The sequence below is a fragment of the Podarcis muralis genome, chromosome 6 (genome assembly GCF_964188315.1).
Source record: "Podarcis muralis chromosome 6, rPodMur119.hap1.1, whole genome shotgun sequence".
Classification (NCBI taxonomy): Eukaryota; Metazoa; Chordata; class Lepidosauria; order Squamata; family Lacertidae; genus Podarcis; species Podarcis muralis.
Window position 1 is genome coordinate 86990655 of NC_135660.1, and position 22766 is coordinate 87013420.

At 51.7% G+C, this 22766-nt stretch overlaps 1 long non-coding RNA gene across 2 annotated transcripts; it reads left to right on the top strand.

Moving 5' to 3' along the window:
- Positions 1-120: 120 nt before the first annotated feature.
- Positions 121-22099, top strand: LOC114597003 (uncharacterized). 2 transcript variants are annotated; one of them, XR_013393312.1, is made up of 5 exons: positions 121-742; positions 954-1094; positions 2230-2379; positions 19119-19162; positions 21263-22099. It is a non-coding gene; the product is annotated as an uncharacterized LOC114597003 (long non-coding RNA). The 2 variants fall into 2 exon arrangements; XR_003706665.2 differs by having other exon boundaries at positions 125-1094.
- The last annotated feature ends 667 nt before the right edge of the window (positions 22100-22766 follow it).

The following is a 22766-nucleotide window of genomic DNA, read 5'->3' on the forward strand; positions in this document are numbered from 1 at the left end:
CGGGAGGAGGAAGGGGTGAGGGGAATTATTGAACGAGAGTCCCCGAAAGGGACACATTAAGGGGAGGGGGAGGGGGAAAGGGAGAGGAGAACGAGGCGGACGAACGAACGACCAGGGGGAAAACCACACACACAAACCCAAAGACCTCTCTGTGCAATTAAACAAATGCAGGGTTTTAAAGTTATCTGAGACCATAGTCCAATAAAAGTATAGCCGCTTCGGGAAGCTTTTGGCTGGAGGAGCAGATCTAAATCCAAGATCAAAATTAATAATAACAATAATTGAAATGGTGTAAAAAGAAAGGGGGGGGGAGGAGAAACTGAATATTTAAGGGCAACATTAAATAGGGCATATGAGAATTGTGAACGGCTCCAAAAGCTGAGCAGCCAAACAACCTTCTTAGAGAGAAAGAGCTCTTTTCGTTGTTCCGAACAAACACCTCCAAAAGACCCCAGCCCAAAGCGATGCGAAGGGAGCCCCAGGTGAACAGCAGGGAGGAAAGGGAGCCTTGCGGGACGCAGGGAAGGGAGGAGACACTCGGGTTCCTCCGCTCCACGTTCAGCCGGCACCGGCTGGGAAAAGGATGGGCTCATGGGGGAGGTCCATGCTGCAACGAAGGGGCCAGAGAGACCGGAGCAAAAGGGCCTCCCCAGTCCTTGAACTGCGGCCTGGCCGGGGCTCTCTAGCATCGCCTCTCTCCCCGGCCCACCCAAGCCGCCTCCCCGATTTCTCCGACCCCGAGGTTTGCAAAGACGCCTCTCCCTAACCCACCCCTCACCGCTGGCCAGTCTTTTCCTCTGCGTGTGATCCTGACCTAATGGATTTCGCTGCAGCCCTTTCCACGCGGCGGCGGCGAAGTTCAGGATTTCCTCTCTGCAAACTTTTCTCAATATAGCCGCCCTTGGATGCTGCTGAGGCGGTTAGTTAATTTTGGACACATTTTTCCCTTAGAGAGAGAGAGAGAATAAACCTCCAACGATTTCTCTCTGCCCACCATGCCAACAAACTTCTCCAACTTTTCAGAAGATCGCGCGTCTTCTTCTGCTCAGAAGCAGCCCGTGGCACCTGCGCTAATCCTTCGCGTACATTTTCAGGTAAGGCGGCGGTAGTTCGTGGGGAGGAAGCGGAGAAAAGTCCCGAGTGGATTCTAATTTCAGGAGTCCTGGCGCTGCTCTAACTTTCAGTGCATAATCCAGTCAAAATGTGCGTGTATTTCACAGGGTGGAGGGGGAGCGACCGAGCGGCCCACGACAGCTCACCTTTTGCCCGACCAGGCAAAAGCCCCAACCGACAAGAAGGGCTGCAATAGCCTTTCGCTATAGGCCAAGCCATCCTTTTGAATATATTAGTTAATAAAACGGATTAGCAGAGCTCCGGGGCCCCTGCCTGCCCTCTTCGCGCGCGTGTGTGTCTCTGTGTGGGGTTCAGAAAAGGACAAAGGAAGAGGTATTTTAATATATACACATATATAATAAATATATATATAGCAGTGTATGTAGGAGTTTTCTTCTGGGCCTAGGTGAACATTGCGCTAAAGCTCGAGGGGCAATCACGGCTTTGAGGGTTGCAAATCTCGTTTACCCCACTTCTAAAATGGGCAGGATTTTTAAAAGGGGAGAGGACAGAGGCTCCAGTTCCAGAGCTCCAGCAAAGTCTGTTTTTTCCACACCGTGGAGTCGCGTTCCTTCTTGCCTCTGCTGTCTCCGCACAGGGGACCGCGAACACCCCCCGCCACACACGCACACCGCAGGACCGGGAAGGCCCCGCAAACCCACCGGGGCTGGCGTTTTTACGCGAAGGCTTACGCGGCACTTCTGTTCGTCCCCAAACCCGGGGGAAGAAGCAAAGTTTCTGTTCTGTTAATTTCACTGCGCTCCGCAGCTCCCCCCCCCCCCCATACAAAAAAATTCCATTTTTCATCCCTAAAGGAGCAGGAGTGGGGGGGGGGGAGTTTCCCAGACGTCAATCTTGCCTCCTTGCCATGCTTTCTAGGGCAAATTGCAGGGAGTTTGGAGAGGTGGGAAGCGGCGCGGTGGGTTGCGTTGGGGGGGGGGGTTAAAGCGAGGAAGAAGAGAACTAGCAAGCTGCAAAGGTTGCTGTTGCGATTTGCTGGGGGTTTTTTTGGGTTCTGATTTAGCAAAGCTACCCAAGCCAGAGTCCTCGCCCGGCTGCTTTCTAAAAGGGACCAGCGGGGCGACAGGAGGGATTTCTGTCTCTCTCTCTTCCTAGCTCTCAGTCCTGGTTCGTGAGAAACAAAGCAGCCTAGGAGAACGGATGGTGCTCTAGCTGCGGGAAGGGAGAGGAAGGACGGCGAAAAGGCCTAAAAGGGACCTACCGGGCCGGCTCGGTTGGTGGAGGAAGCCTCTCCCCGGAAGAAGGGTAGGTATTAGGGGTGGGTGGGGTGAGAGGGGGATCCGGAGGGCGGGTGGGCAGTCGGTGACCACCTGACCGCCCCTTCCCTAAAGTCTGCGACCCCTCTTGGGAGAAGGTCTAGCTAAAATCCGTGGGAGGGGGCGGTCGGCCTTGGGAAGGACGGAATCCCTGCCTTCGGGTGGAATAGAGAATGCCATTTCCAAAGAGTGTGTGTGTGTAAGGGGGAATACACGTGTTTGCACGCGCGCGCACCTCGAGATTGCCTAGATGTGCACCTTAGACGCCATTGTTTTGGGCCAATTTGTTAGGGTTCCTCCGCCACCTCCCCTCCCTGCGTGGTACTTGGCCCATTAATTAAGCCGATATTCGGATTTAGGCAGGTTTCTGTGTGTGCAACCAGTACGGAATTGAATGGCTTCGCAGCCTGATCCCGAACGGAAGTTCCCATCCCCTTCCGTGGGCTTTTACTTCCGAGCAAGTGTGCAAATTCATTACTGTGATTAATTCTGCCACTCTTTTTTAAAAGGCAGCTCCGCTGTGTAGTGTGGAAGGGGATATCGAGGCCTCACAACCCACCCGCTACATGCTGGTTCAAACCCCATCGATTACCCTCAAAGTGGCATACGAAAACAGCGGGCTTAGGATCCAGTGGAACATTAGAACCGACGTGGTTGTTTAGGAATTTGGGAAGAGGGAGTTGTGGCCAATAATAGGATACGAAGTGGCCTATCTGGATAAACCGGAAGGAAGAGGGAGGGTAGGAGAGAGAGATAGAGATAGAATCCCAGTTTGCACCAGTGTTTCCCAGTTTCACACTGCTGTTGTTGCTTCTTGCTTTGACTCTGCCCCGGAACGGCCTCATATTGTGTTTAATTTTGCAACTGTCTGGCGGAGAAGTTGCGGCAGGCTCTGATTCTGCAAGTTTGAACTTCAGGAAGGAGTAAGAACGGGGGCGGGGGGGGGGGGGGAGAGAGATAGGAGGAGATTTCGAGCAGCCTGATCCCATTAGCTCCGTCCTTGGGTTGCAAATTTATACGGTCTAGGAGGTGAACAGATGGACTATCAATTTAATTCCATCTTCAACACCATCAGAGATTGATTTTCTACTCGCTTTTAATTTTGCTATAATTAATTAGATCATTACAACTGTTTTCTATTGATCTTCCTATTTAAACCTCAGATGCAAAGGGACTTGGGCAGATCTTTTAGAGACACAGAAGGGAAATGGAACAGAGGGGACTTCGAACGGGGGGAGGGAAGGGAGAAGAGGGATTTTCTACCGAGAATCATTGCGTGGGAGACTGGAAAATTGGCTGGGCCTTCTCTCCTATGTGGCAGGTGTGAAACACACGATTAATACACAGCAGTACACTTAACGCGTATTAAGTGTTTGATGTGCTCCTGACTTTATTTGATCAGTGATCATGCATCCTAAGGCCCGCATCGAACCAGAAAAGTTCATTCATTTTGAGGTTCCCCTACAAATCGCCTCCTTCGCAAACTCACATGCCATCAGTTATAGATTCCCTAACGCATATTGCATGTTTTAATTGGATGCATTTCATCTTCCTTATATTGCCGGATATGTTTACAGAATCTCTCTCTATAGAAAGTGCTTCCTAGATTTAGAGAAACTTCGTTAGAATAACTAGCGAAAATAGACTCTTTTAAAAGATTCCTGGTTTGTTTTCTTTTAAAAGACTCCGTTAGTTTGGTTCTGTTGAGTCCAGCAAGGACTTCAATGGCCCAGCAGCAGAGACTCCTTTCCTCCCCACCTCACTCATAATTAGTCAATAAGCCTTGAAGCCTCTCTGTGCCAGCTATTGCGGCACCAGGAGCCCAGATTGTGCGCCCAGGCAAGGATGAGACTGAAGCAGCATTTGGAGATCGGTTTGTGAACCCTCAACCCATCCCCAAGGCACAGAAAGCTCTTCAAAGATTTAATCCGGGTGTGCACGTGGCAGCTATAGGGTGAGCTCCTCAGTTTCCAAAGCTCTACTCACTTAGCCCCCACCGCCTCCCCCACTCTTGCAGCATAAGGGGACGTCCTGCGCTCCCCAGAACAGCTAGATCCACAACGGAGGGAGCGAAAGTACCTGCGCGGGACATTAACAGGAGGAGAGCGCCATAACTTAGCTTGTATTTTGGTTTTTGGCAGACCCCGCGCACAGGCGAGGCTACCACAACAAGAGTGATGCCGGCTTATTCCAATTTGGCCCCAAATCCAAAACCTTCGACACTGGCTTACATTTCCCCATTTGACACCAAAACTTCATTCCTTCCGTTCAAACGGAGCGCACGCCAATTTCAGCTGGGAGGGAAGTCGTGATAAGAACCAGGGGGATTTGGGTGGGGGCCAGCGAGGCAAAGCAGCCACTGGGGAGGGGAGGGGGAGAAAGGTTAATTGGAGAAGAGCGGCGCCACAGGGAACCAACCAGGGAAGAGGAAGTTTCCAAAGGCCCATTTCATTGGGTAAAAGTCCTGATTGCGCTCGGGGGCCGCCGAAGGGAAGGCTCCGCAGTACCAGATTTCAGACGCGGCTCGCCGCACACCTGTAGGCTCCCTGGAGCCAAGCTAGTCTCTCTATATCTGATGGGGGGGGGTTTCCCTTCACCTGCTGCTGACACCGGGGTGCTGGTGGGGTGGGGAAAGATCTCTGCCTGCCTGCCTGCCTTGTGAATATTCAGCGGGGCCCAGGGGCCCTAGCCAACCGCCTCTTTCCTCCACCCCCTCCTGCATTTACCTGCTCTCCCGCCGGAGCTGTGAGCCATGCCTCCCTTGCCTAATGGTGCGTCTCCCCGCCTAGGCCGCTTGGCTCAGCCCAGCAGATCGGCCGCGGCCTTTTCGCGTTGGCTGCTCCTCTGCCGAGCGCTTCGCTGGGCCGTCTTGCCGGCTAACCCCCCCACCCACCCCCCCAGCCCCACTTTGGAGATCTGGGAGCAACCACCCAAAGCTAAACGGTTTAGATAACGAGAGGACGAGAAAGGGAGGGAAGGAGAGGAAGAACGAAAGAGAGGGGGAGGGAGAGGGGCTCCTCTACTCACCCCCCCCTACCCGGGGAATTAAAAAAATAAATAAATAAACCTTGGGAGAAGGAGATGCCGCTCCACAGATCCTCAGCTAGCTTAAAAAAAGGAGGGGAGAAAAATTGCCAGCACAAGCACACTTTGTCTCGCGTTCTTGAGATGACAAGAGGCGTTCCTCTGCGCTAGCCCTCGGGGCCCGGTCGCAAGTGGAGAGGGGCGAGGGCATGTACAGAGTGCCTGGGACCCCAAGAGGGTCGTTGCTGAGGCTTGGCGATGGGAACCTCATTTCCCTACCCTGCCTATTATTATTATTATTATTATTATTATTATTATTATTATTATTATTATTATTATTATTATTACCCTGCCCGCCTGGCTTCCATCACATATAAAAACTTAATAAAACATTACAACCTTCCCAATACAGGGCTGCCTTCAAAGACCGTCTGGCTACCAGGCACCCCCTTTGGATAGCCCCCCCCCCCAGATATCCCTTAGGATCATTGGGGAGGAGTGGGGGATGGGGACCTTGTGGGTCATCCAGCCCAACCCTCCTGCTCCGTTCAGGAAATCCAGAGTTGGAGAAGCGCCCTTCGTGTCCTCCTCACCCCCTCTCCCCGCGCGCAAAGAAACCCTGTTTTCCAGCTTCTGCTTGGAAAACCTCCAAGGTAGGAGAACCCAACACAAACCCAACCTTGGGTAATCAAGGACTTCCCCTCCGTGGTCCAGCAGCTACCTGCAGGATGGTGGAGGGAGAGCGCGCTTCTGGCCGAGGATCGCTGCCAAAATGCCTCGCAAGTCGAAGGGCTTTGGTGGGCACCATCAGTCCGCTACGCCGCCGCGGGTGGTGAGGCCCAGTTCCAGAGAGTAAGGTGCTAACTCACTTTGTCGGCCGCGGAGAGGGAGGGGGCCTGCTGCCATTGTTTAAAGATCTCAAGAACCACTTTAAGGAAGGTATGGGGTGTGTGGACCCGGCAGCTAGAGCCTTGCCCTGACTCGCCTGTAGACCCATTGCTCCCAGTGATCAGTCTGAAGAGCTGGCAACCACAGTCAGCCAACTAAGCTCTGCTTCCTCACTCGAAATGCCAAGATAAATCGAGGTCGGATTCAGACGAGATCTTGAACTCGGGTTCCTCACCCCCATCGGCAGTGGTGCCAACTTGAATAAAATATTGGGGGGGGGGGAGGTAAGCCCCTCTCCGCATAATTGATCACATGACGCGGTGCACACACACACACACCATTTGAATGGCAATGCCCATCAATTTGGCACGGAGGGGGAGAGCGGACTCCCCCTCAAAGATTTTATCGGGGGGCGGCAGAAGACCCCTCGGGCCCTAGGAATTGTCTCCTATGTACTTCGGAATCTCGCTAAGGAGAGAGTGTGGCCCACGGGCGTAGCCAAGGGAGGGGCAGTTGCCCCCTCCCAAATCAATAAAAATCCATAAATATACAGAGCTGGCTGAGGTTCTGCACCCCCCCCCCAACGAAAGGCCTGCCCCGTCTAACAAAAAGTCTGGCTACGCCCATGGCGTGGCCCCCTTCGAGCCCCTGAGACCCTCCCTCCTTGAGGTCTGATGGCCGGTCAGCTTCACCGGCGCTCCGAAGCTTGTTTGTTGGACAAATCCTGTCTCTTCCTTCCCCAGTTCAGGATTGCGAAAGCAGGCGCGGCGCGGCGGCGGCAGCAGATGCGCCTGGGAGCCCATTCTTGCTCGCCTTTCCCCCCTCCGCCTCCCCGCCCCCCATTGATTGAAAGTCTCTCAACTCCAACAAGGTACCCTAGGAAAAATGAACCATTCGCTCATCGATTCTTCATTAAAATTACATTTCTGCATTTGCTAAATTGGTTTTAAAATGCTTCCCCTGTTATTATGGTCTTGTCAAAACCGACGCCGGGCTGGACAAACAGTGTTTTAAAAGCCTGGGGGGTTTCTTCCCGGAACTATGAGGAGCTCCTGGGAAAGAGGGGTGGGGGTGGGGGCCAGGGGGCCAAAATTTTTTTTGGGGGGGAGCGCTAGGAGGTGGGTGGGGACACCGAAGGGAAAGAGGTCGAGAAGACACCTCCAGTGCCACCATCCACCAACGAGCCAAGTTGGGGGGGGGGATTTGCATCGAGTGGGGAGACGGGACGCAAACGTGGAATATAGCCGAACCGCTTTGTTAATAATTGTAGGAATGTCCGTTTGTTGAGTGACCCATCGCCAAAGGAACTTTCAAACAAGCGCAGGCATGAGCTGGCCTTCTGACAGTGGTGATCTTCTCCCCTGGTTCTTCCCCCCCCCCCTCCGAGTCTGTGGGCGCATCTCTGCCAGGGAGAGGATTGGCAATATAAACACCCCCCTCCTCCCCAAGAGAGGTCCATGGAGCCCACAGCTAAGCGCCCAAGCCCACCTCGGAGCACACACACCCCGCCACTGCAGCGTGTCCCCCTCCCCATCTGCCACTCTCACTGGCGTTTTATATGTGGGGAGAAAGAACCCTGGCAGGGACAATTGGGTGGGTGGGTGGGTTGGTGGGGGGAGCGCTGCCTCTCGAAGCCGCTGTCTCTGGCGAAGAGCAGAGGAGCAGAAACGTCTTCCTGATGTGTTTATCCCCTAATCAGTTCATTAGTTATAAACAACATGACATTAGAAGTTAGGAAGCATTTGATATTAATTTTTATTTAACTAGTTGATGTTTAATCCGTCACGCCAGGCTGCCTAGGAGTTAGAGGGAGAGAGGGAGAGAGAGAGAGAGGGGGAGAACTGCCTGACACCAGCCAGTTAGACTTAGAACTTCATATGCCACCGTCGTGGTCTTGTGGGGGGGGGGGCAAAGAAGAAGGAGTGGGTGGAAGGAAAGAGGAAGGGGGAGGAGAAAGGGGGCAGAGGGAAACAGAAAGAAAGAGGGGGGGGAGGAAGGCTAGAAACTGAAATAGAGGGACCCCCCCAAAAAAAAGACTGTAAGAGGAGGAGGGGGAGCAGAGGACGTGTAGGGCACCACCACGATGGGATTCGTGGAAAGAGGTTGGGGAGGCTTTGCGTCCCATCCTAAGAAGGACAGCCTCTCCAACTTCTGCGCCACCCTACAGCCTATGCAGGCGTACTCTGAAGTGGCGAGGAAATACCCCCGCAACCCAGTTCAACCAAGCGGGGCTCGCTTAGGATCGACCTGCGCGGTTCTGAACCCGATCCACAACTCGATTCATTTCAGCAGGATTTCTCCAGCTCCGACCTCGGTCTGCGTAACTATGTTGTGGATCGGTCCCTTTGGAGAACTTGGATTCTCCCAGAAAGCCAAGGTCGGGGGAGCCCTGCGCGGCTTGGGCGGCTGGTTTGCCAAGCTCACTGAGCCGCGCAAACGCAGCGCCATCCCTCGTTCAGAGTCGCCGCTTGGAATTAATCCTGCGCGGGCTGCAGGAGCAAAGCACCTCGAAAGAGGTGGGTTATTTTGGTGGCTCACATCCCGCTCCTTCTGCGTTTCAGGCAGTGCCTGTTCCGGATCCTATAAGCACCAGGTAGTGCGCACCCCTTCATTGCCAAGTAGGTAATGACCAAAAAATTGCCTTGCCCGGGATCAGCCGGAGAAATAAAGCTAAGCAGGCAAAGGAGCGCCCCTGCTTCGGGAAATGGAATAAAAAGCGCCTGGCGTCGGGTGTGAGCGCAGGAGAAACCATCCAACTTCCTGGAGACTTCCAGGGGAGCCAATACTAGTCTGCATTATACAAATAGGAACTAACCCCACTCCCACCCATCATACACACGACATTCTTGTAATTTCAACTGCAACGACGAAGTAGAAAATTACTCCTCTTAATTGAAATGTTTAAACTTTTAAAAACATATGGATAAGATAGATATAGACGCAGAATGTCATTTGGGGTTGGTTTCCTGCGCGTTTTTGCACAGACGCACCTCTCCGGGGACCTCTTGCGACGCATCTCTCCCCGCCCCCTCTGCTCAACATAAAACATCGGCGATCTCTTTGAAATATATATCTGCTATTAATCACTCGCCCCATCTATCTGCAGTGCAAAGGAAATAGCTCACATTCCCAAGAAAATTGCCCGTTGTGCCTCGGTTAATAGTTAACTCCGGAGGAGAAAAGTTCCCAGGGAAATGAGGAACGCGAGAGTAAGGGGGGCGGGGAATGAAAAGGTGAGCAGGCAGCGTCACTCCTTTAAAAAAATGGGGTTTGATCCGCCATAGACACCCCCGTCTTTTTCCTCTTTCTGGGAGGAATCCGGGTCGATTTCCAACTTGTAACCCACAAGTCCCGAAAAGGGGACTATTGCGCGGGGTGTGGTTGGACGGGGGTACTGTCCCACCCGGGCTAATGCCGGGAGGTAAACATGGAGAGGGGGCGCGGAGGGGGCGAAGTGAAGTCGGAGCAACAAGCCTGCTAGCTCGATCCGCAAACCATTTAGGCCGGAGTGGAAAGGAGGCGCCTGGGGTCCACGCGCGCGGGTCAGCCTCAGTCAGACAACCCAATAACGGGCCAGGACCGGGAGTGCTTGGGCTACTAGCCCCCTTTGTTGGAGGGAGGCCTCGAGCGCTCCCCCGAGGCGGAGTAGAGAACCTCCTGGTGGAGTCGGGATTAGTTGAGTACCGCATTTCTCGCCATCTCGGTGAAAAACCGGATCATCAAGGGTGGGGCTAACAGGCGGAGTGGAATGGTTGTGAGTGGCCAGATCCAGGCTCGCTCTCTAGCGTGGTCAGAGTAGCACTCCGAGAGGGTGGTGTAGATATACTGAGGGATGGAAGGTTTGAAACGCACTGGGAAATCGGACTACAGTATACTTAAATTGTCTCACACGCCTGCGCACCTGCGCGCCTGCCCGCGCTTTGCACCCCCAGAGGCTCTCCGCCTGGAGCCCGCCTTCTCGGTTCAGTGGGAAGGCACTGGGCGAGAGGGTCTTTTCCGCGGTGGCGCCCTGTCACCAAAATCTCCTTTTCCGCGCATTTGATTATCCCGTGCTTAATATATATATATAAATCCGTTGAATTCGGGTTTGAGTGAGCTGTCTGCTTTTTAGCGCTGCTTTATATCTTATCCTTATCCTGTCGCATTTGCCGTTTTCAAAATTTTGGTCGGTTTTTGAGAGCGTTTTGCTGAAGTGAAAACTCTGAACAAGAGACAGCGCAGAGCTAATAAAGTTAAGCAAAAAAAGCAAATATGATGTTGCATCCCACCCGCTAGTCAAGATCCGGTCTCGGACCAGGCGGGGAAGGAAAACCTCAAGAATCCTGCACTGCAGAGGGTTGGACTAGATGATCCTCAGGATCCCTTCCAATTTAACAATTCTATGGTGATGATCTGGTCCCCGCACATTTGAGAACTGCGTCTATTTCCAGCGCTCCCTGGTCTTCCTTCTTCCCTTCCTGAGCGGCCGCGATCTAAACGTGTGTTCAGAAGTGGCGCTCAAGACACGGGCTTAGCTGCATTTGTGTGCACGTGTGAACCCCACCTGGGCGCGCGCGAGAGCCTATCCTCCACAACCCTGACTACACATTGTAGTCGATGTCGGTTCGCCAACCCTCCAGCTCACCTGTCCGCCACCCAGAGTCGCTCCACAACTTTCTCCTCGGGCTTGGAGAGGGAGGAAGGAGCGCTTTCTTGGCCAGTCATCGGGAGACGGGGCAAGCACAGCTAGCCCCATCCTTTACCCGTTTATTGGGGAGTAAGACCCCCTACCCCGTTTTGTGAGACTTGCCCCCAGGCCGAGCGCGCAGAGGGCTGTAGCCTCAAGCCCGATTCTTAATCCGCGGGATTGGAAAAAGGAAAGCCGGTTTTCTTTAGAGAGTTTATTAAAGTGTTTATATTTCACTAAATAAAACAGGGGAGCAAGCAAGAAAGGGCGAGAGTTGCATCCTGAGCAACTTGAATTCAAAGCCCGCCTTTTAAGCTGCCTGCCTCGATTCCCCGACTGGCGGGTGCTCTCTGGATGCCAGAGTCGGAGAGAGCCGTGGGTTTGGCAGATGGTCCCGTTGACCAGAAAGGAAACGGAGAGAGAGGGAGAGAGAGAGAGAGAGAGAGAGAGAGAGAGAGAAGGAAGGGGCTTGCTCGACAGCAAGCAGGAAGATGACGACGGCAACTTAACAAACATTAACCAAACTTTTTTAAAGCGCAAGTCTGTAACCACGAATGAGAAAACCAGAGGGCTCGCGGGTTGCCAAAAGGGAGAGAGATAAAGGCTTCGGTTCCATTTCCCGTTCTGGTTTCTTTCTTCGCGTCGATCACAATTATTCTTCTTCTTCCACAGAATTTATAGTGTGAAGAAGACAAGAGCGCTTCACGGTCCTTACGAGAACCTTGCGCGACAGGTCACTGGCAACGGCAGATTTTAAGAGGGGTCGGTGGGCTGAAAACCAGCTGACCCTTCAAGGGAGACCCTTGACTTGGCTAGGAAGGCTCTGGAGGGACTGAGTTGTGGTGGGTGACAAATCGGAGCTGCCCCCCCCTCTCCCCGGGAAAGGGGCTCCCGTGCTGGTAGCCGCCTTTCTTACTGCCTTCCTGCACAACGCAGGCGGTTTCCCCCAAATAAATTCTCTCTACTGGAGAGAAATGGGCAGTCAAATTAAAAGACCATCCCGGGCAATCGGCATTGAAAAGGATTTATGCGCCTTGCAATCCTGAACATGTCTCCTCCTTAATAGTAAATCCCACCGAGTCCAACGGGACTTAATTTACTTGGGACCTGCAGTCTTAATCTGCCAATGATTAATTCTCGGCACACTTACTTTGGAGTAAACCTAACTGAACCTTATTGGAACTCAGAAAAACCTGAGGCGTTGTCAAAACTATTATTATTATTATTATTATTATTATTATTATTATTATTATTATTATTATTATTATTATTTTAGTATGACACCTTATGTCCGCAAGTCTCAAGGCGGTTACATCATAAAAACACAATATTAAAACACAAAACACATAATAAGACAAAAACAATGCTCTTCTGAGATTAACATACCCAATCAAACACGTTTTATGTGTTTATATCTTTATTGATATGCTACTTCTTGGGGGGCATGGCTCACTCAAGGTGCTTCACAATATCATAAAAGCACCACAAGTGTGTGAGTGTGTGTGTGTGTGTGTGTGTGTGTGTGTGTGTGTGTTTATGCACACACAAAAAACCAAATCTGAAAAAGGCAGCAACAGTAGCAATCATTTAAAAGACCAACTGGACAAGAAAAAGCTGTAGTTAGGAAAAGGCGCGTTTTAATTTAATACTTTAAAAAGTGGTGTATTTTTTTAAACTATTCGAAAATCTGCAACATAGCGGTCATCTGCGCCCCGGAAAGCAGAGCGCTCCATAGTCTAGGCTAGGGGCCCACCACGAAAAGGGACCTGACTCTTGCCAGTTGCAGTCTCAATGCCAGGGCAGGTTGTAAAGGTGGAATCCTTGAAATCAAGTTAAAACTTATCCGTCTCAATTCTAGATTTAACTACTCAAATCCAACTCTTCTCTAGGTTTTCAACTTTCTGAACTTCTAAAAAAATAAAGGACAGAGCACCTCAGGATGGCAGCAAAGCTGTGTAAAAGTGAAGGCGGCTTAGAACAGTTCTGGGTGTGTATTGGAACTGGAATTGTGTTAGCACCACTGTGACTTCTCTAAATATGTTTATGTGGACTTATGGCCCAGAGTGTTCAGCAGGAGCAAGAGAACTGAGAATCGTTGGCCTCTATCCGTTTATTCGATTGGAATCGAGCTGTTTCTGTCATGTATACCTGCTGCGCGCAGAAGCGTTTACACCGTTCCCTCTTGAAAATAACTCTAATATCAATTCCAACATGAACCGCACTCTCCGCCCCTGTTCCCTGCTCCCATTTCAGGGTCCACAGTGCGGAATAGACTCCTTCCCCCACCTACAAGCAGACCCTCAATATGTGGGGAATAGATATTAGCCTATGAAAGATCTTGAGGTGTGCTTAGGAGTAGAGGGAACGCGCTGAGAAGCCTTCAGGAGAAACTCTAAAGAACTTTAAACTCGACTATTCCGGGTGAACTGGGCTGCTGATTCAAAACTTCAGCCACCAGATAGAAATTATCCTGGCAATTCCCTCACCCTCGCGTGGTGACACTGGCTCTGGGTGCTTCCACAAAACGTGGGCGCCCATCACCCGGACTGAGGTGCCACGATCTGCTCGCGTGGTCCCCGAGGTGCCAGTAGGGTCCGTGCGTGATTTTTCCACGCACCACCACAGTCTCACAGAGCTGTGTTTCCTATCAGCCAGGCAGGTCTCCGACTTCTTCCGCTTTGGCCTTTCGCTACTTCTCCGGGACTGAGGTGTTTCTCCTCTCGCATAGGGAGGGGGCTTCCTAGTCGTCGAAGTGGGCAGGGCTCGTATTACTACTTCCACCACTGCCATCATAGGAGTCTCCTCCTAGTGGTCGAGGTCCCTGTGGCCCCCACCTACGGACGTAGCTAGTATTTTTTTTGGGGGGGGGCAGGCTTTATGTTAGGGGGCAGAACTGAGTTATCTGCGACGCAATTGGTCAGTTAGTTAAGTACCGTGGTACCTCGGGTTACAGACGCTTCAGGTTACAGACTCCGCTAACCCAGAAATAGTGCTTCAGGTTAAGAACTTTGTTTCAGGATGAGAACAGAAATCGTGTTCCGGCGGCGCGGCAGCAGCGGGAGGTCCCATTAGCTAAAGTGGTGCTTCAGGTTAAGAACAGTTTCAGGTTAAGAACCGACCTCCGGAACGAATTAAGTTCTTAACCCGAGCTACCACTGTATTTTTATTTACCTACTTGATTGGGGGGGGGGGGGAAAGCTGCCCTCTGCACCCCCTGGCTAGGCCCGCGCCCCCACCCACTAAAATGGTTTTTTGGGGGGCTGCCCCCAAGTTCATTCAAATGGTGTGCGTGGGACGCATCTTGTGAACAATTATGCGGTGCGTAAATTACCTGTCCTCTCCAATATTTTATTCAAGTTGGCACCTATGACTACCGTATATGTTACATGGGCAGAGTTCGTCTTATTATTACTACAGTGGTACCTCAGGTTACATACGCTCCAGGTTACAGACTCCGCTAACCCAGAAATAGTGCTTCAGGTTAAGAACTTTGCTTCGGCATAAGAACAGAAATCGTGCTCCGGCGGTGCGGCGGCAGCGGGAGGCCCCATTAGCTAGAGTGGTGCTTCAGGTTAAAAACAGTTTCAGGTTAAGAACGGACCTCCGGAACGAATTAAGTACTTAACCCGAGGTACCACTGTATTATTATTATTTCCCCATCACCACTACGTATGTTTAGATATCGCCCAGCCCTTTCAGAAATCCTGCTTAGGCTCCAAAAAGGTACTTCCTTCTTCCTTCGGGGTTCTGACCTGCGGAGGTTACGGGGACAGAAGCCATCTCCCTCCTATCCGCTCTTCTCTTTTCCCTGCTGGGCTTCTGCATCTCACTCTCTTCTCCCATAGGGCCACTTCAGCCTGAAAGCAGATCTCGCAGAGACGAAGCGCCGTCGGGTTGTTTTCCCTAGAGCCAGCGAGGAGGCGGCAGGCGAACCCCCATCCCTCCCTCCACTTCTCGTTCACTTTCTGTCTGGATGTGAGAACAGGAAACGGACCAGGGCTTTCGCCCCCCACCCAACCGCCCAGCCGAGATCTGACCCCGGGACACGATCCAGAATGCCCGTGCTCACTCCGCGCCCCAAATCCCTCTTCCGAGGAGATAGCGCCTCCCCTTTCTCTCCCGTCTCCTCCTGGGCTTCTGCTGGCAGCCGGGCACAAATAAACTTAGTTTAGTTTCCCTTCATTTCTAAACGGAGAATTGCTGGGGGTTCATTTGCTCTTATTTATCCTCGCAAATCCTTCCCTTTTCAATCCCAGATTTCTGTATTGGATGGGGACGCGGCGGCATTACGCACCAGCGGGAGGAAATTATTTTGTACACACTCAAATGGCCTGATCTTCCTTCTTGCTTTTTTTATATAGTTCAGGGCCTGGCCTTGAAAACGCGTACCTCTCTAACCCTGGCCTAAATTAAAGGGTTGATCTGCTTTTCGACTGGTTCCTAGCCCAGCATAAAGGGACAGGATGGCTCTCCCTGAAAGTCTCTCTCTCTGTGTCTTTTGGTGGCTTTCCTGGGTTAAAGTAGATCAGGCCGAAATCCATCTGAAAGTCCAGCGACTCCTGCCCTTGAAATCCGTGGGGGATCAGAACTGTTGCTGCTTCCGCCAGGATTATAAAAGACCCTTCTGTTTCCTGGCAAAGGCAGGAGAGGCCAGCTGCAGTTTTAGTGCAGTTTGAAAATCTCCAAGATGTTATTTGAAGCAGGTGCCCACCTTGGAAGAACTGCTAAAGTTTGACAGAAAAAAGAAATATTGAGTGACTTCATTGGGAGTACTCTCACTGAAACTAATGGACGTAAATTAGCAAAGTTCATTAATTTCAGTGGGTCTACTCTGAGTAAAATTTAGGTGACTGCCACCCATTGTGTGCATAAATATTGATTCTGCTTCCCCGCCGCTCTCTTTGCTGCTGTTGTGGTGAGATTTTTTTGGTCGGGTCAAAATCCGCTTCCTCACGCCCCAGCCCAGCCCCACATGATGACGATGACTCGGGGGCTGGTAACAGGATGTGTGGGCAACCGAGCTCCCCGCCCCTCTTGCGCGAGTCTGTCTCTCACGAAGTTCAACAGGACTTTCCCCCGAATAAGTGCGCAGACTTTGTGCGCAAGGACGCAGCGGATCCGTTCGGTCGATTTGCAAGCGAGGAAACTGAGTCCTCAAGGACAGGAGGCGCGGAGCCTCGCATCCCTCCTCCGAGAGAGAGGAGAGCTGGAAGGAGCTGTCTGGCCCGCGGGCGGCTCGCCAAAGTCCGGCTCAAACCTTTGCGGGGAAGAGAGAATTAGTTGTGGAATCCAGGCCGGGGAGCTGGAGAGGAGGACGGGGTGGAGGAAGCCTAAACCGCTTCCGGATCCTTTTAAACTATCCGAGCCAGCTGAAAAGCGTCAGGCTCGCCCAGGGAACCTAACCACGCGCCCCTCCCGGAATTGAAAAGTGAATGTTCCAGGGCTGTGGGAGGAGAGTTCTTGGAGGCTAAGCTTCGCCCTATTTCTTGGAAGAATCGGAGCGGGGCGGCGGGCTCCTCCTCTCCAGTCCAAAAAACGCCCGCACTCAATTATTATTATTATTATTATTATTATTATTATTATTATTATTATTATTATTATTATTTGCAAAGGGGCCAAGTGCTGCTCCACCACGCCGGTACGTTCATGTAAGAGATGGGTTACCCATTCCTCCTTCCAACCCATTCTGAAAACGCTAGGAACCTCTCTCTCCAAGAAAATGCGAGGAAAGGGCCCGGAAAACCCCCTCGGTCCCAGCCCCCGTTTCCTTCCATTTTGCGTGTGCAACAAATGGGGGTGGTCCGACTTCGTGCCTGTGGCCAAAACTGGCTGCACGCTCAGTAAAGCCTCGGACAATCCTGTATTCTCAGAGACTGGCTCTATAGCAGAAAAGGGGATTAAAAACAATCCGTCCCAAAGTCCGCCTTCTTATTTCAACGCCTGGACGTGCTGCAGACGCCTGTCAAACTGCAAAAGGCGATATCCCCCGTACATTTAGGCCTCTGGCTGAACATAAGAAGCAAAGGCGTTAAGAGAGTCAAGATCAGGTCCGATTTTAGACTTGTATACTCGGAAGTGCGTCCCCAAAGAGTAGGTGTTAGCCCAATGCCTTTAAGATCAGGCGGTTGGGATTCCACGCCATATGTCTTCATTCAGGTTTGGTACCTGCCTAAAAAGCAGAGACACACACACAAACAAACATCACACGATCGCCTTTTGGCATACTAGTCAGCCTCTATGGCTATTTAGCAGTTGTTCTGGGGAGGCGTGCAATGCTACCTCCATCCACCCTAATATGCCCTCTGGTGAGCAGAGGTGAGCCATCCACTCGCTTGCTTTTTTTTGCGTGAAAACCGCCGAGCGCCGTCGTTTCTTGCTCGGCTTTTGCCCTTGTGGAAGTTGCACCGCGGCTCATCTTCTTTTCAGGCTTTCCTGACCTTTCACCGACCAAAACTGACTCTAGTTCCCAAGCGGTCGGGCCACAACCAACCCACAAAGACTCTTTGCTGTCCGACAGACTGAAGCAGTTCGGGCAGGTACCTTCAGACTCCTTGGGAAGGCCCTGTCTTCCCTCTCTGTCTGTACTTTCCCCATCGACCCTCTTTCCCGTCTAATTCCCATCGCTTCCCTCTCTGACCTGCCTTGTCTTTTCAGACGTTTGCACAGCGCCTAGTGGTTTGGCGCACAAGAACTCGGAGTCCACGATTCCCCAGCTCTGGCCGCTATGCCTAAAGTTGGTTGCAAATCCAGAACGACTTTCTCATCGCAGCCCCAGAGTCCCCCGCCCGTTTCCTTTTGAAGACTGTTTCCTTCACAGCCAAGTATTAATTTGGCGGTCCCACGTCGATTCCCCGAAGGCTCCGAGCCTAAGGGCCGCTTGCGAGGAAGTTAAGTCTTACAGCACCCAGGAAACACTTCGCTTCCGAAGTCAGCGAGCTTAGGGCGCGGTTGCAAAAGGAGGAAGGCCGGGCGCTTGAAACCCTGTGCGCGCGCGCACCTGTGCGCGTGGATTCGTGTTGGCCTCGTTCAGTCGCGGTGCGGGCGAGGGAAATAAAAATAAAAAGCGGTTGAGTCCCCCCTCCTCCCACCGCATTGCTTTGTCAACCTGGATGCAAACCGGTTTATGCTTCGGATAAGTTGGACATAACCCGAGGTCAATTCGCAGCCGAGCTTGAAGCGCTACTAGTCGGCCGGTTTGGCTTCGCCCGCCGTGTGGTCAGTGGTGGTCTGAAAGGCACAGCGGCGAGCCTCCCCCCCCCCCAAATCAGGGGTGTTAATAGGCAGCGGAAGTCAGTCTAGAGAGAAGTCCCAGTTCGCTTCACCCGGGGCAGATTTGTGTTGCTGAATGGGTCCCCCCCCCCCCAACTGAAGTCGCCTCTCCCCCCCCACTCCCGCGTCAGATAGGTATTTTTAAGAATTCGGAGGCGTGTGAACGTTTCCCATCCTATGGCGGCATCCTCTAAAACCCGTGGCTTTTAAATAAGTTCAAGGGAGGGGGAAAGTTACGGCTTAATCTGCGCCCTCCCCGTTTCCTTTTTGTTTCAAATGTCCAAACTGAAGCTCCAGAGGCGATTCCGATCCAATAACAGTCTTAGCGCTCGGGATTTACTTCCAGGGGTAAGATGTGTGAGCTCTATTAATAATCATAAAAATCCTGCTAACCCTCTTTTTAAAATTAATAACTCTGTAATTATAATAATTTTATGTGCTTTTTTTATAAGAAGAGGTTAATGTTGTCACAGTGTGGGGACAGGAAGGGGGAAGTCAAGCGCGATACCGCTGCTTAAACTGACACCTTCCTATTTTATTAGGAGACATTATTATTATTAGACATCTGCAGGTAGAGAATTAAAATTAAAATCGCTTTCAACAATTCAATACACTTTTTATCAGCCATCTATCTGAAAATCAGGAACATTCATCATCGGAGGCATTCTCCCTGAAAACAAGAACCCATTCAAATTTTATACAAATTATCATATTTATCATAGTCTGAAAATCTGGAGTAACGTCTCCACAAACTGTCTGCCAACTCCCTGGGGAACTGAATCGCACTTCGGAACAGCTAAAAGAGATTCTCTCTCCCTCTCTCCCTGTCTCTTCCACCCTCCTCCTCTCTCCCTTAACCCCTTTCCTGATTCCTGATACAGAAACGGAAGATGAAGATGAAGAAGAGGAGGACACGGAAATAATAGTATGGAAAAAATAGATTTCTCTCTCCCTCCGCGCACCCCCCCCCGTCACACATACACACAAAGAGGCAGCCACACTTCGCAAGATAAGTAGGTTTCCTCTGACGCAAAGGTTATAGGCGGTCAGGCTGGTACGCTGCATGCCTGAATTCGAGGCGCTAAATCCCAGCTTATTGTTTTCGGAACCATTTCCCAGGTGCCAACGTAGCTTACTTTCAAGTAACCGTTTAGTGCTGGCCAATATGCTCCCCCTCTAAGCCCATGCGCAGTAGTCAATCCTGGGAACTGAGGGCAAAGTCCTCTCCCATCTCCCGTCTCCAATCACCTTCTTATTTGGGCGACTTGGAATGGGAAGGTACAACACCCGCAGATCTGCAACAGATTATACAGTTTTCACACCCCAACATTTTCTGCGAGGAATCGGGGGGATAAAAGAAGGCTGCTTGCCACATATTTGCAGGCTCGGACTAAGCAAGGTCTCTCTCCCCCTACTCCCCCTGCAACAAGGGCATCATCCATTGAAAGTGAAGCTGGACAATGGATGGTGTTGCTAAGTTATTATCCCCCGAGTGTGTGTATGAATAACAGTTGAGCAGACCGGATTTTTGGAGAGAGTTTAAGAATAGCATACACCGACCAGGTAAGTCCCTCTTTCGAAGGAAGGGACGGTAGAATTGCACATCACATAATTGTCTTCGTTTTCCACTTTGGACAGTCAACCCAGAATAACCCCTTCCCATCCCATGGCTCGTATGTAGGTCGACACACATGTAGCTAGACCGTGCTCATCTGCGCTGGAAGAGTTCTCTGTAGCTATCCCCATAGCCGAGGCGACAGGGGACCTCACTTTGCTACTCCGCCTTTGACTGGCAGTGCTTGGGAGAGCGCCAAGTGCGCTACTTTGAACCCACCCATTTAGCCACAAAGGGGCACCAAATGCAGTGAATCTTAGAGGCAGCGACATCAACCCGCGTCAATGGCAGGACAACTGGAGTCCACACGTTGTCTACTCCCGGTGAAACATACACGCGCTTCGAGAGCTTCCCTGATGAGCCTCGCAGCCAACCAACGCGTGTGGGTCCAGAAAGGAAACTCCACGGTTCCATCACCCAGTGTAGGGAAAATGTGAACGTGTGAACGGGACTATATACCCGTGCAAACGCGAGCTCGTTAAGATGCGCGCAAATCGCGTCTGCTTTCTTCTTGGGCAGGCCCTGGAAAGCAGAAGTCCACACGCCAGCATCGGACCTCTGCGCACCCCACCCATTTCTCAGGATCACACTTCCAAGAGGCTGACGGAGGAAGAATGCTCGCTGACTTCTCTGACTTACTTCGTACAATGCACAAAACACACACCATTCTCTAGTCTTGCCAGCGTTCGGCTGGAACCCAATTTTGGCCTCTCCTGAAGGAGGATTCTGCGCAGGTTCAAAGCCGGCATCTGTTACTAAAGCAACAGAAGCTGATAGAATAGCGATCTGAGTTAACGGCCTTTCCCATCCCCTCCCCACAACATGACCCCCTCCCTGTTGGAACCAGGTTTCTCCTCCCCTCCAGGCCCATCTCCTTTAGCCCCCCAAGTCACCCCAGGCCGGGAAACTGTACTTAAAAAAAAAATCCAAGTGAACGAGGAGAACATGCAGAAAACAGCAGTGTGCAGGGTTGTCTCTTGTAACTTACGCATCCTCTCTAGGCCAAGGGAAAAGGAAATGAGTGGGGCCGGTGATGGAAACCTTCCAGAAGCTTCCCAGTCACCTCTTTATCTCCACCGTAGGAGGCAACTCCTATGTGCTGAGGTCCCTTCGCCCCCCCCCCAAATATTTGAGGGGATCTGCCGCCCCAAAATTGACTGGCATTTTCATTCAAATAGCGTGTGCGTTGCGTCTTGTGATCGATTATGAGGGGCTGGGCGTGACCTACGGTCCCAATATTTTATTCAAGTTGACACCCCTGATCCCCACAATTTCACGCTACCTCGGGGGCACCTGCGGGTTGTGCGCGTTCCCTCCACGTCGCTGTGATGAGAGGCGCGCGTCCCTCTCTACGATGGAGCAAGGTGGGGATTTTTAACATAATTTCTTTCCTTTTCTCTTTTAACAAAGAGTCTCTGGACCTGTTCAGCAGGAATCCTCATACTGCGGCCTTTTTACGCTGGAAAGGCGAGAGAGATCTGCGGAACTCCCTGCCCATTGATGTACTACTTTCACGCCGCTTTGGAAAGCAATTCCGCTCTCCTCCAGAGCCGCTCTCAGCCTCCTGTTTTGGTTTTAGCCCCAATGGATCGGAATCCAGAATTGCAAGACTTTACGCGCTGCTAAGGAAATCTGTCTGATCTTCGGCGAGAGGGAGGTGTTCGGCCGCAGGGGGAACCTCAGAGCGCTCCAGATTTTTCTGGATTCCGAATGTCCTCGCGACCCTACGTTCCAGAACTCCGCGCCGCCCTCCTTTGATCTGGAACCCTCCCGGCGCCTCCCTGGTCCAAGTTAGAGACCTGCGTTCCATCCTCAGGCGCCGCACCGCGGAGGGAGCCCCACAGCCGAGCGTCTCTCCCGATCTCCTCCCCACGTGCCGGGTGGCCCCTGGACTTCACACCCTTCAGGCAGGAGCAGCGGCCGCCACGTCCCCGCAAAAAAGTAGTTCCAGCACAATGTTTGTTAACTAGGTTATCTAGGCCGTAGAAGATTTTAATGTTGAATTTTATAGCTTTACCACGCTCTACCGTCCTTGTGAATATTGTAATATTGCATTTTTTACAAGTTACTCTTCTGTTAATGTTCCAGCTAGTAACTTTTATAATCCTCCTCAATGAAATTTTTTTGTATTCTTCCGCACCGTTAACCTCAATGGCGGCACCTCAGCCCCTGGCAGGAGGCAGAGAGATGAAATGAATTCCTCTTTAATCAGAAATAATAATAATAATAAAAACACACACAAGGCTCCCTCTGCCTCTTTTATTTCAGCTTCGCTTGGAAACGGGGTGGGGTGGGGGTGGGGCTGAGGAATCCTCCCCAGGTCCCCCCCCAAGGCTTCAGGGATGGGGAAGAGAGAAAGAAAGAAAATGCGTGGGTGTCTCTCCGTCTCCGTCTATTTCTACGCCCATATTTCTTATGCAGTCTGTTGGCAATGTCTTGGTTGACTGTGAATGGGAGAGAGAGAGAGAGAGAGAGAGAGAGAGAGAGAGAGAGATTTCCCCCATCACTTGAGCACCCTTCTTTGTATCTGCTGGGTGCTAAGTCTGCAGGCCCCAATCCTCCCTCCCCATCGAGGTGCCTCTCATTATCCCTTCTGTAAACCACTGGAGGCAGCCTTTTAATGCCTACCTTGAGGACGGAACTGGCCACTATAGGCTGCAGGCTTTAGTTTAGACCTCACATTAAAGCTTCGGGGACAGGTTCTGTAGGGGATGTGTATACACAGCCGGACAAGACGACAAGAATCCGCCGGCAGCATACGAATCAATCTGGCTAACCCGATTCAAAAATACACACTCACACCCCGCTCACACACAAAAACAACTATCACTACAGCCAACCAGTGACAACCAACCACACCCTAAGCCAGTGGCGTAGCGTGGGGGGTGCAGGGGGGGCCGGCCGCACCTGGCGC